Source organism: Rousettus aegyptiacus, unplaced genomic scaffold (genome assembly GCF_014176215.1).
Source record: "Rousettus aegyptiacus isolate mRouAeg1 unplaced genomic scaffold, mRouAeg1.p scaffold_m13_p_7, whole genome shotgun sequence".
Classification (NCBI taxonomy): domain Eukaryota; kingdom Metazoa; phylum Chordata; class Mammalia; order Chiroptera; family Pteropodidae; genus Rousettus; species Rousettus aegyptiacus.
In genome coordinates, this window is record NW_023416310.1 from 83,631,615 (window position 1) to 83,649,925 (window position 18,311).

The 18,311-nt window shown below is 43.0% G+C and overlaps 1 protein-coding gene across 2 annotated transcripts in view; it reads right to left on the reverse strand.

Moving 5' to 3' along the window:
* Positions 1-18,311, reverse strand: part of ADRA1B (adrenoceptor alpha 1B) — a 456,726-nt gene that overhangs the window by 380,693 nt on the left and 57,722 nt on the right. For both annotated transcript variants that reach the window (XM_016167049.2, XM_036224615.1), the window contains exons 3-4: positions 9,255-9,417; positions 7,110-7,716 (exon numbers count right to left, since the gene is read on the reverse strand). The gene's annotated coding sequence lies outside the window, so the exon portion shown is untranslated. The remainder of the gene's footprint in view (positions 1-7,109; positions 7,717-9,254; positions 9,418-18,311) is intronic.

An 18,311-nucleotide genomic window follows, 5' to 3' on the forward strand; every position in this document is an offset into this window, starting at 1 on the left:
TATAGGTAACACTCTTGAGCTGACAGTAATAAAAATTAAAACATTTAATATCTACTAAGCTTTTGGTACTTTATATACATAATTTTATTTAATCTTTGTCTCAGTACAATTTATAAGACAGGCAGCCTTATTGCCCCTTTCTACAGATGAGGAAAGTTAAGTTCAGAGAAGATTAGAAACTTGCCCAAGGTCGCACAACTACTACTGGCTAATTCAGGTTCAAATTTAGGCTGTCTAAATGTGGCTCTATCATCGTTAGCCTCAATAATCTTGGGAATCCTTACCTAGAAATTCAAGGGCAGCAAATGTGACAGGTCTAAAGAGTTTGTCATCACTGGAATAACAAGGTCAACAATGGGTTACACTTTGCCAAAGCTAATGGCCAAATCTCTCCTTGTCTTACCTGACCTTCCATGGCAATGACCAGGTGATCATCTCTTCTTAAAACATGTTCTTCTCTAACCATAATCGGGTTGTGTCCTATGGACTGCTCATATCTGCTCAGTTTTCTCTGCTAGCCACCCCTCTTCAACCCGCTCTTTAAGTGCTAGACTCTCCAATGCTCTGCTCTTGGCCATTTCTCTATTTACAACCCATCATGTGCTGCTGGTAATCCACCCCGGGCCTTTAAGCTGCATGACACACTGATGACAATCAAATTTACACCACTTTTTACCACCTCTCCCTGGACCAGGATTTAAATCTTGGCTCAGCCCTGGGGCAAGCCACTTAAACTCAGTTTTCCCATCTCTCAGCTACTGTTAACAAAACCTTTTTCTAGGCATTGTTTGAAAATTCAATGAGATGGTATGTATATCACACTTAGTGTGACTCCTGGTTTATAATGAATGTTTGATACACATAGTTATGACTGCATGTTCCTTGAATTCCCTCAAGGCCCCCCTGCAAAATAAGCATCAGTTGACGCTGATGCTGGTCAGTAAACCACACAATGCCTAATTCATTATTTGCTGCATTAATGAGTATTCATCTGCACAGGGGCCAGGAGGGTGGTAGTAGTTTAGAGGAGAAGGGAGTCAGTAGAGGTCTAGGAAAGGCCCTGAGTCATGCTTAATAATGGACAGTCATAACACAAATGGATTCTTATTGTTCCCATTATACTGAAAAGGAGACTGGGCCTTAGAGAAGAAGAATGAGCTCTCTAAACATAGCTCATCAGAGATGGAGTTCAGACCAGAACTGTACTCTGCCTGACCCAGTGCCTGGGTTCATGACCTCCAGACTCCCCACCTGACCTGAAAGGACAAAGGACAGACACAGACACATGGAAGATTGGCAGGTCTCCAGCAATGGCACAAGAATAAGTGTTTCGGGGCCATTCTGTGAGTTTCTACTCTCCAGGACTCCAAAGAAGCTGAGGTCCAGAAGGACAGAAGGGGAGAGCTCATCAGAGGGCATGAGTGACAGGTGTTCCTTGCCCCAGGATGCTCACTCCCCTGCTAGCTCATTGCCACATCACAAGTACAGAAGGTGAGCCAGTCCATGGGCGGCCCAGCCATCTGGTGAAGAAGATGCACAGACGTGACAGGCCTGGATGCACAGGCAGGATGTGCCTAGATGCACAAACAATACGTGGCCAAATGCTCTTGATATTAGGCACAGACGATCGGTTTCCCGGAGAGCTGAGGCACTTGCTGTCTGCTTTCAGGGAAAGGCCAAGAGGCAAGAATTCAGTGTTCTCGGTGTGACTCTCAGCCACCCTCACCCATTGATGGCATTCTGACTTGAGGGCTCAGAGGACCAGGAGTCCATCTGCCTCTAAGGTGAAGGGGAGCTACCGTCCCCCCAGGTGTGCTCTCACCTCTACTCCTGTCTCCACCCCAAGCCCCAGGAGTAGAATTTGGCCTCTAGGCCTTTCTCCTGAAGTCACTGGGCTCCTTAAAAATGACTAAAAATCTGAGTTAGAAGCTATGAAGCACTTTGTCCTTATCTCAAGATTAATTCAAGGGGGTGTTTCCTGGGGTGTGTGTGTGTGTGTGTGTGTGTGTGTGTGTGTGTATTCTCTTTGGTGAAAAATTTAAATGAAGAAGCTTGAGAAATAAAAAAAAAATATCACAGTGTGAAATGGAGTCAAGACTCAAACCCGAGCCCTCCTGACCCCAAAGCCCATAGTCTGAGTTCTTGGCTACCTTGCTTGGTAAACCATGTAATGAACCTAATCCTAAAAAAAGTAAAAATACACTGGGGCCACTGGTGTGATGGAAAGAACATGAAACCGAAGAGACCTGGGTTCCAATCCTAGGCTGTGTGGTCTACCAGCTGTATAAGCCGGCACTAACTGTTTAGTTTCTCCGAGCTTCGGTTCGCTCATCTGCCAATTGAGGCACCACAGTGGGATGCCCTGCAAAAGCTTAACCGTAGCCAAAAGGAAAGAAAGGTTAACGCTGGGGGTTTCCAGTATCACGGGATGCTGGTGGGAAGGGACCGTACACTCCATCTCTGTTTCACCCAACTCTCCCTCCAGCTCAGAACAGAGTCCCTCATCCAAGGACAACTCCTCCTAAGACTGGGGACTTTTTAAAAGAGCAACTGATGCTGAAGTGAAAAATGTCAACTTTCTCTGTGGTTCTGGTCCCTCTTCCTCTGTTATCAGTTTTAAACGGTTGCTAAAAACTAGCCTCCCCTCTCGGCCTATCTTCCTCTTCTTGTTTCCAAGACATGGCCTATGGTAGAAGTCAAAGCAGTTTTAGTTTTTAAATGGCCCGTATGTCTAATTCCCTTTTCCTTCCCAGCCCTCAATATTACTTCCCCTCCCTACTTCACTCTCTACACACACAGCCATGCCTTCGGTGAGTGGAATTTGGGCGACATTCTAGACCTCATGCTTTTTGGACTCCTAGGTTGCTGTAAGAAGCAGGGGGCTAGAATAACAGCTCGGAGTAAGAAAGGAAGGATCTGGCAGTAAATGCGGGTAAAAAGCAGCCTGCTACTCATTCACACCCACTCTGAACATAACCCTTTACCACCCCCAAGAGGTAAGTGGAAGCAGTCATGCTCTCCTGCTTGCTTACACACAAATCACTGAGGCTGCAAGATTCTCTGGTGACACGCCGCCCTCTTTCACCTGTAATGTTGCCTTTGATGGCCACTGCATCAAGAGTATACCCCTCCATGCCTGAATAAACGTCATCATGGGAAGTGAGCATACTCAAGCACCTGGGGAAAGTACAATCTTTCTAGACAGGGTTTTGGCCCTAAGAGTCAAGTCTTTAAAAGCATGATACCTTATAACTCAAATTGTACCCAGTTTATTAAGGGGCTTTAGCTTGCCGGGGTTTCAAACACAAACTTGCCATGAACTATGGGCTCCTAAACCCTTCCTAAAGATGCTTAACATCACCTTGTCCAGTACCATTTATTTCCAGTTATTAGGAGTTATTCGGTCACATTTTGTTTCCAATAGGACTTAGTCCTATGTATTTCAAAATTTTAAGCTTATTTGCAAGCAATGACTCTTCTTTTTGCTGTTCCTCCTGCCAACCCCGAACACATACACAAACACTAGACTTGCATCTATAAGGAGCTTGCAGAGGTCAGGGGGTCTGTTCTCATGACCAAGGTCTCTTCCGCACATGTCCTCTGGTGTTGGAGCAGGACAGAAGAAGGGAAGGGCAGAGCCATCTCCTTACTCAGCTGCCCACAGTAAGAGGCTGATCTCCTTTTTTTTTCAGTGGTTGCTGCTTCACTGGATAATAGAAACTGGTCTGTGGCTCCGTCTGTGCGGCTGCCCTCTCATGGGACATGTGCATCGGCCTCTCTGCAGAATGCTGTGGGTCTGATTCCTGCATCATCACCTGTGTAAGTGACCTAACTGGGGCTCCAGCCGCTTCTTTCCCTTTCCTTCACTAATGAGAGGCAGTCTACCCTACATTCCCCTTCTACTAGGGTCATCTCATCCAGTCACCCAGCTCACTTGAGGAATGATGAATGACAAGACAGCTCAAGTCGCACTTCCCAAGGAGTTTTCTCCATCCAGGGGGGATGTATGCATCCCTGTCACACCTGAGGGGCTACAGACTCCTATCTCCTGCCTCTTTCTTCCTACCCCAACAGCATCAGGTACCCTGCTGGCCCATGGCTTAGATACAGTGAAAGGAAAAGTAATTCAGTCTGTTGGTATTGCTATGAATTCTCAAAATCCCTTCCAAAACACCACACCAAGTCTGCCAAGCACACATTCCTCAAGAGAAGAGCCCGGTGCAAACAAAAAGCAGAGGCTGCATCCCACTGGAGGCTGCTGTGAAGCAGAGGGCAGCATGCAGCCCCTCTCAGGAGAAGTGGACTCGGAGCTCCTCCAGGGCAGAAACCCAGAGCAGGGCAAACCGTGGGAATGTCAGCCGCAGAGATGGAGGAAATCTTGGGGAGGTTCCCAGACTTTCCACAGAAAATAGGATCAAGAATTGAAGCCACTTTGATTTAACCCTCAAAGTCCTGGGTGACCTCAGCTACAAACAGTGGAGTGGCATCTTGCACAGGGGTCAGCTTATCAAGTCAGCACTCCAGGCAGAAACGTCAAAAATTACATTACGTGTAAAATGTGTGAGCCTGCACGGTACCACGTAGAAGACGGACGTTTCTCAGTGAGTTCCATCAGCCACTGTTTCCCTACCTTTTCGGTTTCCCAGACTGTCGGTGAGACCATCGGCTGAAGCAGTTGGTTTGAACGAGGTGCCATGTCGAACCCAAAATACATCTCTTTAAACCTAGAACCACAGTGTCCGTGGTCAGACACTCTCACGATGCGAGGCCCCAGGAACTGGGATCTCATGCGGGGAGGGCAGATCTCCTCCGCGCTCCCATTGAACGCACGTGCCGGGGCACCCACCGATTCAGCGGCATGGAGAACAGAACTGCCCCCGCTTTAAATTCGTTCTTTCCTCCTCTCTTCTCTCGAAATTGTATCATCGAACATGTATAACTTTACTGTGTATGTGATGTGAAGCCCATGAAAATATATTCGACGTACTCAAGCCAAGAAAAATTAGTGGAAGGGAATGCACCAAAATCTTAGTCATGGCAGTCGTTGGGTGCCCTGTTATTCAAAACTTCTATAATAAGCATATAAAATGTCTATAATGGTAAGTACCCCATGAGTGGCTATAGGAATTGATGGTGCTTAAGATAGGACGTGTGCACACAGTAGGCTCTCAATACATATTATCTCATTATTATCAGGAAAAAATAAAATTTACCTCACTACTGTGTGACAGGAAAGAGGTGGCAGTGGGGAGTCACCTCCCCACCCCTAAACCTGCAGGAAGTTTCATGGCTTTCTTTACTGCCCCCCACTCCCTTCCAACCCCTAATGACATGGATGTTTTTACTGAAGGAGGATCGCAGAGGGTTATATTGACCAGATGTCAAGGAGAAGTAAACCCCAAGATGGATCTAGAAAACTGGGAGGAGAAAATGGAAGGTCAGAAAGAGAGGCTAAGAAGTGACAAGAATTTCCAAAAGAAGTTCCATTGATACTGCTGTCCTGGGCAGGGACCAGTTCTGGGCAGTCTCCCTCTCAGGACAGCAGGGGGATGGAAGGAGATGAGTAAGAGCTTGGACTCTGTTCTCCCACAGACCTGGGATGTGAATCCCAGCTCTGCCATGTGAACGAGTTACTCAATTTCCTTTGGCCTCAGTTTCCTCATCTAGAACACGAGGGATGATGATAACGAGCACCGTGTCATGATACTGTGAGGATTAAAAGAGGTACCATGCCTTCAGAGTAGCACAGTGCCTGGTGTGCAGTGGGATCTGCACCCTAAAATCTCTGTATAATTACGTGCGCTTGTGAGTGCTTCAATGTGTGTTGTAATACACATGGAGTAAGTTTGCTGATTAAAAGGATATCTTTGTAATACTAACTGAAATGTGTCACCATCTATAAAATAGGCAAATAATATTTCCCCATGTTGGTGAGAATGTGGAGAAACTGACATGCCTTCACCATTGGGATGTGGCACAATCTCTGCAAAGAGCTGTTTGACAGCCAGGTCCCTTAAGGATGTCCACTCTGGGGCCAAGCAGGATGGGCGGAGAAGTCAGGTGGTGGTGTAAGTGTTGAGCAGATATGAGATCAGGCTACCCGGTGGAGGTGAAATGCAGAAATTAGGATGGATCCATGGCATGGACAGATCTTTAAGGAGTCCCAAACCTTCCAGGGAGGCATTATAAAATGTGTAGTCAAGTCTCAGGCAATTGTTAAAATGTTTATCTTTTAAGACTGGAGACACAAAAAAATGTACCTCCAACTGCCAACTGCATACCCCCACCTGGAGGTCTCAAAGGCATCTTCACCTTAGCACACCATGAGGGACATATGGACTGACCGCACTGCCCACCCAAAACTGTTCCTCTACCAGCATTTCAGTCTCAATGGGAACAAAAAAGATACCACAACTTACCAGTTGTTGAAGCCCAAACCAAAGAGGCATCCTTGATTTCTGCGTTCCCTTCACCAGCACCACTCCCAAACCCCCATGTCCAATTGCTCAACAGGTCCTGTTTCTTCTGCTACCAAAATATGTCCTGAATCCAGTCACTTCTCTCAGTTTCCACTGCTACTGTCTGATTTAGACCGCCATTATTTCCTACCTGGATCAGCCTTGCCAATTACTTTATTTCTACTCTTAATCCTTCTAAGCCGTTCTTCAAGGAAAAGCCTGGATGCTCTTTTAAAAAATATAAATCAGATTGACTCATTCGACAGATCAGATTAAAACTCATCCATTTCTTTGTGTTGTTTACCTCTTTATCTACTATCCATCTTGCCTCGCCCACCACCCTGCAGACACACAAAGCCTTCTCTCTGCTTCATAGATATCGTGCCCTTTCCCCCTTGCTCCTCCCTCAGCCTGGAGGGCCTAGTCCTTTGCTCTTCTCAATCTTCAGTTCTTTCCTCAAAGAGATCTTCCCTTGCTAGACCAGCTGAAAGAGGCCCTCTAGCCACTATTACAATACCTTGTTCAATTTCACTTACAGCACTTATTTCCATCTGAAATTCTGTTATTCATTTGTTTGCTTGTATTTTGCTTGTGTTCCCCCATACCCATGCCACTAGAATGTGAGCCCTATGGGGGCAGAAGCCCACTTACCTTGTTCACTAGTTATCCTCAGCACCCAGTTCATGAGAAGTGCTCAGTAATTAGTAGGGAATGAATATCTGGGTCACGCAAGGTCGGGACACCTCCCACTCCAGGGTCCTCTGGTCATTTACAACTTCAATGCTGGTGTGAGAAGAGGCAGAAAAGAAGGAGAGGAACAGGCCACTGGTTCTGATAGACAGATGAGAATGAATGCTTCTTGTTTCACCAAGAGCAGAACCACAGAAGGGCTCAGGATTCGGTCCGGGCTTGCAGATGAAGGTGATGGCAAGATGAGAAGCTAAAACTTCTGTATTCTTGGCACTTGCCCGGGTGATTCCTCCACATGTATCTTATCGCCATCTCTATGGTGTTATTTCACAATGGTGTACAAAGAATGAGAATTAACCCCTTGCCAAGGGAGCTCCTCTTGGAACCTCTGGTCACATGGCATGTAGGAATTTGATTAATGAATAAGTGTTCAAATGATGATATGTCGAAACATCACTGGCCTGTGCAGCAGAGCTGGGATCCCTTAGCCTAGTATTCACAGCTCTCTGAGACTCTTCAGCAGCTTCTTTCCAGATTCTGAGATCAGTCCTAACTTCAATTTCCCCATCTGTACAATAAGAAACAAATAATCAGCAAAGTCCCTTCCAGCCCTGATGTTTTAGAAGGCTTCTCTTAGACATGAGTTTCTTTCTCCAGACAAGTTGATCTATTTATTGCACCCCACCTACATTACATATAAACCTAAAAATATTTGCTTTTGCTTACACTGGCCCTCTACTAATAATGATGTCATTTTCTCTCAGCTCTTAGAAATACTATGTAGCATTCAATGATCAATGGAATTTCTATTCCCACTCTTCTTCCTTTTTTGTCCCAGCTGAAAATATTTCTTTTTTATAAACTCTTGGACATTTATTGTATAATCTAGTAGTTGGTAAACTACAGCCTGCAGGCCAAATCCGGGCCATGAGCCAAATCGGTATGCTTTTGTAAATAAAGTTTTATTGGAATACAGCCATGCCAATTCATTTACGTCTTGTCTATAGCTGCTTTTACTACGATGCTACAAAGGCAGGGTTGAGTAGTTGTTAACAGAAACAGTATGGCTCGTGTAGCCTAAATATTTACCGTCTGGCCCTTTATTTAAAAAAAAAAAAAAAAAAAAAAAAAAAGTCTGCTAATTCCTGGTTAATCCATTCTTCTCAAACTTGAGTAATAAAGAGCCTGGCTGAGATTTAGGTCAACATAGTGTATCTTCTTAAAGCATCAACTTTACTAGAAGGCTGGGGGAGGGAGGGATGGTAAATAGAATATAAATGTGGACATTAAAACAAATATATTTGTATTATGGAGTGGAATCCAGCATTGCATGAAATTATACGTTAAAATCTCAAACATGACCAATATTCCAAGCTTGGGAAGGACCTCTTCGGATTGCTGCTGCTACTTCACTGTTATTTTGATGTAAAATTTAGGAAACCACCGATCTACACTACTTAATTTGAGATGAAAGCACATACCGTAAGGTTTTTGTATTCTCATCACTTCTGACACAGTGCTTGACTATAAGAATTCCAGAAGGGCTGGGTCATTTATCAAGGTAAATCCTAAAATGTCCTCACCTATTAGGATGGCTACAGGGTCCTGCCTGATGGACCAGAGAATTTGATCTGCAGAGGCCTCATCTACTGTGAGCAGTGGCTTATTAGACAAAATATCTAATAACATTTTGTTATATTAACAATATTTGCAGTGATGCCATCACAACTTCAAACCACAAAATAGTTCCTTCCTGAACTGAAGGCAAAACCAATCCTTAAGTGAATAAGTGATAACCTAGTTGTTTTATTTTTGGCTTTGTTCATATTTTTCTCTTCCTTTATTTCATTTATTCATTTATTTATTTAGGAGGATAAAAAGGGAGATGAGATACTACGAGATTTATTTCATCCCTGGCCACTGACACCACCATCAGCATCCCCCTCCCCACCATCTCCCTCACCCCAAAGCAGCTCTCTCTGACTCCTGAAATGGGAACGATCCCTATTGCATAAAAAGGTGACCAGTTTGTGGTTTAATATTGTTTATCTATATTTTGTTTTTAAAAGGCAAACTCCCTAAAGTATAACACAGAAAGCTACTAACCTCTTAGTAATAATCAGGAGGTAGTTTCGGCATTGGGAGAGCGGGAAGAAAGGCAGCCCCAGACTCTCAGGGTTAGAAGACCTAAGGCTAACCCCAATTTTGCTATTGACCTGCTGGGCCAGCCTGGGCAAGACATTTGCCACTTCTGCACCATTTTTCTTTCCTACAATATGAAAGTAAGAAGGTGGGTCATCTCCAGGAGTATTTCCAGCTATAAGATTCTACAGTACAAGGCAGCATAATTAAAGGAAAGATCAAGGTTGTGACTACATGAATAGGCCTTGAAAACGTAAATCAGATCGGAACAGGTTAGTTGCAAATGACTTGTACTGTATGATCCCACTCTTTTAATTTAATTTTTGGAATAGGTAACATAGTCCATCCACATTGCTCAAAAATACTTTTTAAGGACTACATTTAAAAGTCTTCCCCTTTTCTCTCATCTCAACTCTCGTTTTTCCCACATGCAAAATTATTTTTTTTCATATGTAAACTTTAAGAGTTTCTTTATGCACATACAAAAATAGATACATAGGCTTATTTTCCCCTTTGCTACACAAAAGGTAGCATACTATAAATACTTTTCTATACTTTGCTTTTTTTCACTTAATATGCATTGGAAATTTTTTCATATTAGCACAGAGTGTGTCTCCATTTTTTTACACCTGAAAAGGATGTACCATCATCTTTTCAACCAGTCCCCTATTAACGTTTATGTGACCATGCAAATCTTCGCTTGTTTAAAATGATTTTTGCTCTCTTGTTCTCCTTGCTTTAAACTGGCCTTGTACTCACTTGATATTTTTTTTCTTCCCTTACCCTTCTGCATACTGCACAGCCATTCCCTTAATCATTAAGCCCTTAGTACAGCATCAAACAGTTTCAGGAACAAAGCCTCAGGTCTGCTGACCACAGAAACAGAGTTTCAGTCAAACTGATAACATCTTAACCTCAGTTGCGTTTTAGCTCCAGACCCATGAAGGCAGAACCACCCTATTGGCATCTCCCTGAGACTAGACAGACCGATACCATGACTGACAAAAAGACCATGACGCAATGACCACATCCTCCTATCCAAGCTGCCCTAGCCAATCAGTAGAGCCCACGCCCCCACTCCCTTAGCTACCATGACTAATCAGTTTTCCTCTATGCAGTCTACCCACTAGGGGCCATTGAGAATCCAGGTCTTAAGAGCACTAGCTCACAAGTGTCTACTGATTTGGCACCATTTCCTTAAATAAACCTCTACTTCCTTTGCTGCAAACTTCTGTCGGTGTCTCCTTTGGCTTTGATGGGTGCAGGCAAAATGCACCCCTTGAGTTTGGTAACAGTCGTGTGGATTGTTTCTGGTCTTTTTTTTTAGCAAGCCATACATCAGTGAATAACCTTGTGCTTTTGAACATGCACAACTATAGCTATAGACAAATTTCCAAAAGTGAATTGTCTTTTGTAATTTTGTAATTTTGCATTTTTGGTAAAGATTGTCAAATTGCCCTCAACAAAGGTTATACCAATTCATTCAGCCACAAAGTTTGAGTGCCTCTTTACCCACAGCTTCTTCGACACCCTGTGTTACCAAATCTTGACTATTGACCAATTTGACAGGTTTTAAAAATGGCATTTCAATGTAATTTTAATTTGTATTGCTCTTTTGATGAATGACATAGTGAATCTTATAGTTAATAGCCATTTGTATCTCTTTCTCTGTAATTAATCACTTTTAGCCCTTTTTTGCATATGCGAAATTTTAAAACACACAGTACTATTTATTGTTTATGGCCATGGACACACATAGTGAAGAATGGGGAGAACACTTGCTAACCTCCGTTGAGAGACTGCCTCTGGACAGGCAGGCAGAGGAATGAGACAGGGAGAGACACAAAGTGCCTTCCACAAATCAGTGAACCAGAATCCGAATCCCTGCCCCACCGTGCTCTAGGACCTTTGACAATTCTCCTAGCCTCTCTCATTCTCAGTTTCAACATCTATAGGATATAGATAACGCCTATCTTGCAGAGTTAGTGTAATGACTAAAGACAATCCTCGTAAAACTGTGATTAGCACATCATTGTGGCTCAACAGTCATAATCGTTATTCTTAATTCAGTTATTATTATTATTATTGAAATGTATGTAATGCCTCAAGCCAGAAGAAAGGTCTGATGACATCTTGGCTCAACTACCTCTTTTTCATGTTGGGTTTCCCAAAGAGTCTTCTTGATGATACCACACCAATGGTTTCAGCCTCTCTAACTCCTCTCCCAAATGTCCTCCCAGAGCTTCCCTCGTTGGCATGACTGGTGTGACAGGGAAGCCCAAGTATGGGAGAAGCTAGGGCGTGGTCAGAGGAGGGAGGGGGAGTTTCCTCAATGTTGCAACCTCTATTCCCAAGAGCTATGACCTTGATTAGCACAAAATGGGACTTCAGCTTCCCACTGTGGCATCTAGAAGGTCCAAGCCCAACACACCCCTTCTCTCAGAGCAAAGCTTGAGCAATAGTCCTCTCCACTATCCCACTGTAGGGATGACACACAGGAGAACTGCGACCACGGTTTACCTGAAACCTGTATATAATTCCCAGGGCCTTGCAAGTGGCCATTTCCTCCCTCTTACCTGCATTACACCACCTCTCACCTACCTCTCACCTGCCCCACCTACCTCTCAAAGCAATGGGATTTCTGCCTCAGGTTGCCTCATTTCCCCAAATAAAAGAACCAGAAAAAAAAAAAAAAAAAACCGCTCCTTTACAGGGAAGATTAGAGCAGTGAGCTTTGTACATTCCTTTTTACCCCTTTGGGTTATTTCCTGAGTTGAAATGGTTTATGTTCTTTTTCATTATTTTGATCCTAAAACATCATAAAAATAGAGGAGAGAAGAAGAAAAGAAAGATGGAAGAAGGACGATGGCCAAGAGAAAAGGCTTGAAACAGATAGCATCTTAGCAATGTAACTTATTAGACTCTCTGGAGAGGAAGCTCTGAAAGTGACCTAAAGGTCTGCATTGGACACCACAGGTTCCTGACAAGGGGCTGAACCTGCTTTAAGAGCCAGTGACGGCACACACAGCCAATGCCAGATGCTGGTTGTACCTAAAGTAATGCCTACTCTGATAACATTTGGAAGCTTTATCAAGCCAGCAAAAGCAGCATCCTGCAATTATTAGCAGTAATGAACCAATATAAATCCATCGACTAATTAATGAAAATCATGGGGAGAGGTCTTATGATTATTCATGGAGGGTGAAGAGTGCTTTCTCCTTCATAGAACTGATATGAAGGAAAATTGGAAGACACACAAAGTTTAACTTGTTGGCATTTGTGAAGATTTCTTCCTTCATTTAGCATCCTGGATTCCATACAGCCAGGAACCACTTGCCAAAGCATCCCTCACAGGCCTGCCAATGCCGCAACTCTCCTCCCATCACCCAAATTTCCCTTTCCTTAGCCTCAATTCTCAAAGGTCTTTGCTGGGAGACAACTATCTGCTCTGGAAAACCAATTCATTCTAAAGTAATAATGAATGCTTTGGTAGGCAGAATGATAACCCTCCAAAGATAGTCAGACCCTAATCCCCAGAATCTTTTAGTCTTTCAAGGGGACTTTGTGCATGGAATTAAGGTTAAGGATCTTGACAGGGTGAGTATCCCTCATTCTGCAGGTGAGCCCAGTCTAATTACTTGAGTCATTTAAGGTGAAGCACCTTTCCCCTGTTTAGTCAGAGAGAGGAGAGGTATGGAGAGTTGTTGACTTAGAAGATGGAAGAAGTGGGCACGGTCAATGCGGGAGGCCACTCAAAGCTGGGAATGGCCTTCAGCGATAGCCAGCAAAGAAACGGGACCTCTGTCCCACAACTGTAACCACGCAAATCTTCACTCGTTTAAAATGACTTTTTCTCTTCTCATTCTCCCTGATTCAAATTGGCCTGGGGCTCACTTGCTTCTTTTCTTTCCTTAGCCCTTTGCATACTGTATGGCCACTCTCTTAATCATTAAGCCCTTAGGTCAACATCAGACAGTTTTAGGAGCAAAACTTCAGGTCTGTTGACCACAGAAACAGAGTTTCAGTCAAATGAAAGATCACAACCTGACCTCAGTAGTGTTTCAGCTCAGACTCCTGAAGGAAGATAGACTTTACTGGCATCCCCTTGAAACCAGACAGAGCAAGGCCATGACTGACATCAGGACCTGAAGCAATGGTCAACTGCCCTCTACTCTAGAACTGACCAATCAGGAGCCCACAACCCCAACCCCCATTAGCTACCATGGCCCATGAGTTTTTCCTTTCATTTATCTATCCTCTAGAGGCCATCAAGGAGCCAGGTCTTTGAGCACTAGCTCATCTGTATCTTCAAGCTTGGCATCATTTCCTTAAATAAACCTCTCCTTTGCTGCAAACTCCCGTCAGTGCCTCCTTTGGCTTTGACACATACAGACAAAGCGAACCTCTTGTGTTCGGTAATACAACCTCAAGAAAATTTTGCCAGCAACCGAAATGTTCAAGGAAATAGTTCCTTCCCTAGAACCTCCAGTACTGTACGCGGCCCTGCAGATACCTCGATTTTAGCCCAGTGAAAGTTGTTACTATATTTGTGGAAATTTATTTTCTAGAAATATAAAACTAATACAGATGCTAACATGAGATTTAGTCAGTGAGGCTTTCAGGTAGTGTTTTCTGAAACAACTATTATAGTCCTAGATGAGAAAAAAATCTTGTATATTTTGCAACAGGGAGATTGCTCCACAATTCATGGCCAGATGTGTCATCTACTTTGTTCATTCACCTGTCACATAAATATTTATGGAATAGCAATTACATAGGAGGCACATAGCTCCCTACATGTCTGGTTCCTTCTAGATCACGTTTACACAGGTGAAGTCAGTCAGACAGTCAATAAATGTTCACTGAGCATCTACTATGTATTAGGTATAAGGGCACCTCAGTTGAGATTCACTGAAAGGGTCTTTTAGCTGCCTGGGAAGGCTTTGAAGCTTGAAATCTCAAATTTTTCAAAGGAAGATTCTGATTCTGTCTTCACAAGAGCTAGGAGGAATTACTGTCTCCCTATCACAAACACAAAAACTTAGGCTGAGAGAGACCAACTGGACAAGTCACTGCCTGTAAGTGATAAAAGTAAGTTTTTAAAAAAAATTTAATTATGGCAAAATATACATAACATGAAATTTACCATCATAGTCATTTTTAAGTGTACAGTTTAACAGGGTTGAGTACATTCACATTATTGTGCAACCAATTTCCAGAATTCTTTTAATCTTGCAAAACTGAAACTCTATACCCATTAAACAATTCCCCACTTCTCTCCCCAGCCCTTAACAATCACCATTCTACTTTCTGTATCTACAAATTTGACTATTCTAGGTACCTCTAGGAACCTAGAGGTACCTAGAATAGTTGTCTATTTGTGCCTGGCTTAGTGCACTGAGCATGATGTCCAAGGTACACCAAGTTGTAGCATGTGTCAGAATTCCCCTCCTTCTCAAGGCTGAAGAAATATTCCATTGGATGAATTCATCACATTTTGTTTATCCACTCATCACCGATGGACAATTTAGTTGCTTCCATTTGGAGGCTACTTTGAATATCGCTGTTATGAACATAGACATACACATACCTCATCCAGACCTTACTTTTACTTCTTTTGGATGTATACCAATACAGTTGGAATTTGAACACAGATCTCTCTGACTCTGATGTCCATTCTCTTTCAGGATGCCACTTAGCCTGGGGCGACATTATGGCTTCCCATGCTGCAGCTGACCAGATACACCAAATTTTTTGCTCACATTCCATTCAACACAGGCAAAATAGAGCTAGTTTTATTCTATGATTTTCTGTTGACTAAATAAATCAGATATACCACACTAGGAATAAAAGTCAAACTCTTTGATCTGGCCACTGGCTACCTTTCTAATGTCATTTCCAACCATCTCCTATGCTTCAGTTATGCTGGCCCTGTTTCTAGTCTTCAAACACATCAAGTCTGTTCCCACTTTAGGGCCTTTGCTTTTGCTATACATTCTCTCTAGGACTTTATAACTGGCTCTTTCAAATGACACTTCCTCAAAGAGGCCTTCCCAGACCACTCTTTGTAAAGTATACTTCCTACCACCATCTTTTCCATTGTTCTGATTATTTTCTTCGTAATTCTAAAATTCATTTTGGTATTGCTGTTGTCAGGGTTTTTTTTATTTTTATTTCACAAGAATGAAATTTCCACACAGAGATCGTATATGTCTTATTCTCTTAGTATCCTCATAACATAGAACCATGCTTGGCACATAGTAGGTGCTTATGAAATGTTTGTTGAATAAAGGAATGCATAACAATCTTGTTTATTTTATCAAAAGAAAAGAAACAGCATGAATGTCCATTGATGAAAAATGGTTAAATTAAAATATGTAATATAATCAGTATGCTATAATTCTAGTTTTGTAAAATATCAAAATTGTATGTCTGAATATTTAGAACTACTCACCAGCAGTTATGCCTGGGGAACAAGATGAGATAAAGGAGAGAGATTTTCTCTTTGCTTTAAACATCCTGTATTGTCAGAAATTTTACAATTAGCTTCAACTGCTTTCGTAATAAAAAAAAAAAACTATTTTGCAGAAGTGTTTAAAGTATAATGATGTTTGCCATTTACTTTAAGATATATTTTAAAAATAAGGTGGATTGGCAGATGGGTAGAGGATTAGATGGTTGGTTGGATATGTGATAAAGCAAGCATAGGAAAAGCTCCCTTGTAGAATCCAGACGGTGAGTATACGGATGTTGACTGTACAAGCGTTCGACTTTATGTTTGAAAATGTTCATGGTAAAATTTGGGGTAGAAATCTTACTATTTATTCAATGCCATTTCTCAAATACCTATTATGTGTCAAGTATGCACGGTAAGTTTCTTAGTCTTATTGTCATGCCGCTGCAGTGGCTTCTAAAAAGCATTTGGATCAAAGACCTTCATTGTCCCCCCTCCCCTTCTTTCTGCCACCGGTTACACCACAAGCTAGTCCGCAGCCATCCTAGCACCCTAGAAACCCAAAACTCACCAACGTAGCTGCCTACTTTTGAATTTAAGATCTCCCTGTATTAAAGGGACCCATGACTCAGATGTGGATTGGGCCAAAGTGTCAAAGAATCTGTATTTGTTCAAGTGCAGCAGGAAACACATACTTAACACAATTAATTGAAGAGAGTTAGATGAAGGGACTATGTATAGAGGAGTAAGCAGGGTTAAGGAGGAAGCTGGGAATGACCATACACTCAAGAAAGCCACTACCATCCTTAGGTCTGAAGGAGCCAGGGGAGGCTGATGTTCCTTGAGCCCAGTCCAATGAAAGCTGTGAGTACAAGGTTGTAGGGAAGGGAGCAGTAGGGGATTAATGCCCCTACCTCTGTCTTTCCCACACTGCCATTTCCTGCTGATGCCTCCCACTACCAAACCTCACTGGATGCCAGAGAGCAGATGCATCCAAGTGACACTATCTTTGGAGGTCAGCATCTCAGGGCATGAAGCTAGTCTGAACCTGGATCTGGGGTGAGGCAGAGGAAGGAGCAGCAATTGGGGGGGGGGGGAATTTTTTTTAAAGACAAAGTATTATAACTGGAAGAGACTTGAATCAAACTAATTTTCTAACTTATCATCCAGTACAGGTCACTTAGAGGATGAAGGACATCACTATTAATTACACCAGATCTACAAATAAAACCACTCTACTTTAATCATCTATTTCGATCCCCAAAATTTGCAGATGAGGACACTAAAGAGATGCGGAGAGGTAAGGTGACTTGAGGAAGGTTGCATGGTAGGTCAGAGACAGAGTTAGAAAAAGCCTCGACTGTTGATACCTAGGCTGGGGCGTTTAATTCTTTATCACTTAGTCATGCTGGGGCTCAGTGAAACACACCCCCAGTCTTCTGCAATGCCTACATGACTCTGGGAAAAAAGAGTTCATATTTCTGCCCCAAGAAGCATGCGATTTAGAGCTCATCTCTTTTCTTATTTTTTCTTCCCCTTTTTTTGTGGTCAAATACTGGGCTAGCTGAAGGGGAAGCACTCAGGCATCTGGGGTTTCACTGCTCGTTCATTACATAAGTGAAAGCTCTACCAAGGGGAGAATGAATGCAAAGCAGGGCCATCTGTAAAGCTCTTTGTCTGGTCCCCAGACTGCCTCGGTCACCCTCAGGGCTTGGTTCTGGGAAATACCCATTCAGGGTATTCCTTGTCCAACAACTATTTGAGTATCGGCTAGGTGCCAGGCATCGGGCTATGCACATGGTGTATAAGAATGGTTGAGAAAGACCTGGTCACTGCCCTCATGAAGATCACATGATGGAAGCCAGGTGGGTGTCAGATAATGAACATACATACAAATAAATTAATAACAGACCTGGTTAGTGCTAGAAAGGAAATAGAGTGCTTTGATGAACAGTAATAATAGCTGACATCTATTAAAGTCATCCTTTGTCCACACCACTTTGTGAGGGCGATATTATTATATATCTCTATCTCACTGATGTGGAAACAGGGATAGAGAGATTAGGGGATTGTGCAAAGCCGAACAGCTGATACGTGTCAGACCTGAACCTGAACCCAGAAGAGTCTTGCTTCAGAGCCTTAGTCTTTAACCACTAACTATCTTGGGCAGTGGAGGCTTTCAATAAGTCAGGGAAGGCCTTCCTAAGGAGGTGTCATAGAAGCTGAGACGAGGCAAAAATGCCACACGAGCTGGCAAAAGAATGTTCTAAGCAAAAAAATGGACAAAGGTGGGAAAGGGGCTGGTGTGTTCTATAATCGGTCAGAAGGCCTGGGCGATTGGGGCTGAGTTGGATTTTATTCTAGGTGCACCTTAGAGAGTGTCTCTGCAGGCATGTATTTTCGTACTTAAATTGTCAAACAGCCTGGTCATGCCAGTCAAGCAAGCATTATTATCCATGTTGTACAGAGCACTGTACACTGATTTGGGGAACCTAGGGACAAAGGTGAGACTGGTCCCCATGACTTTGGAATCATGTCAAGTGCTCTTTCTACTCAATCTCCCTGCT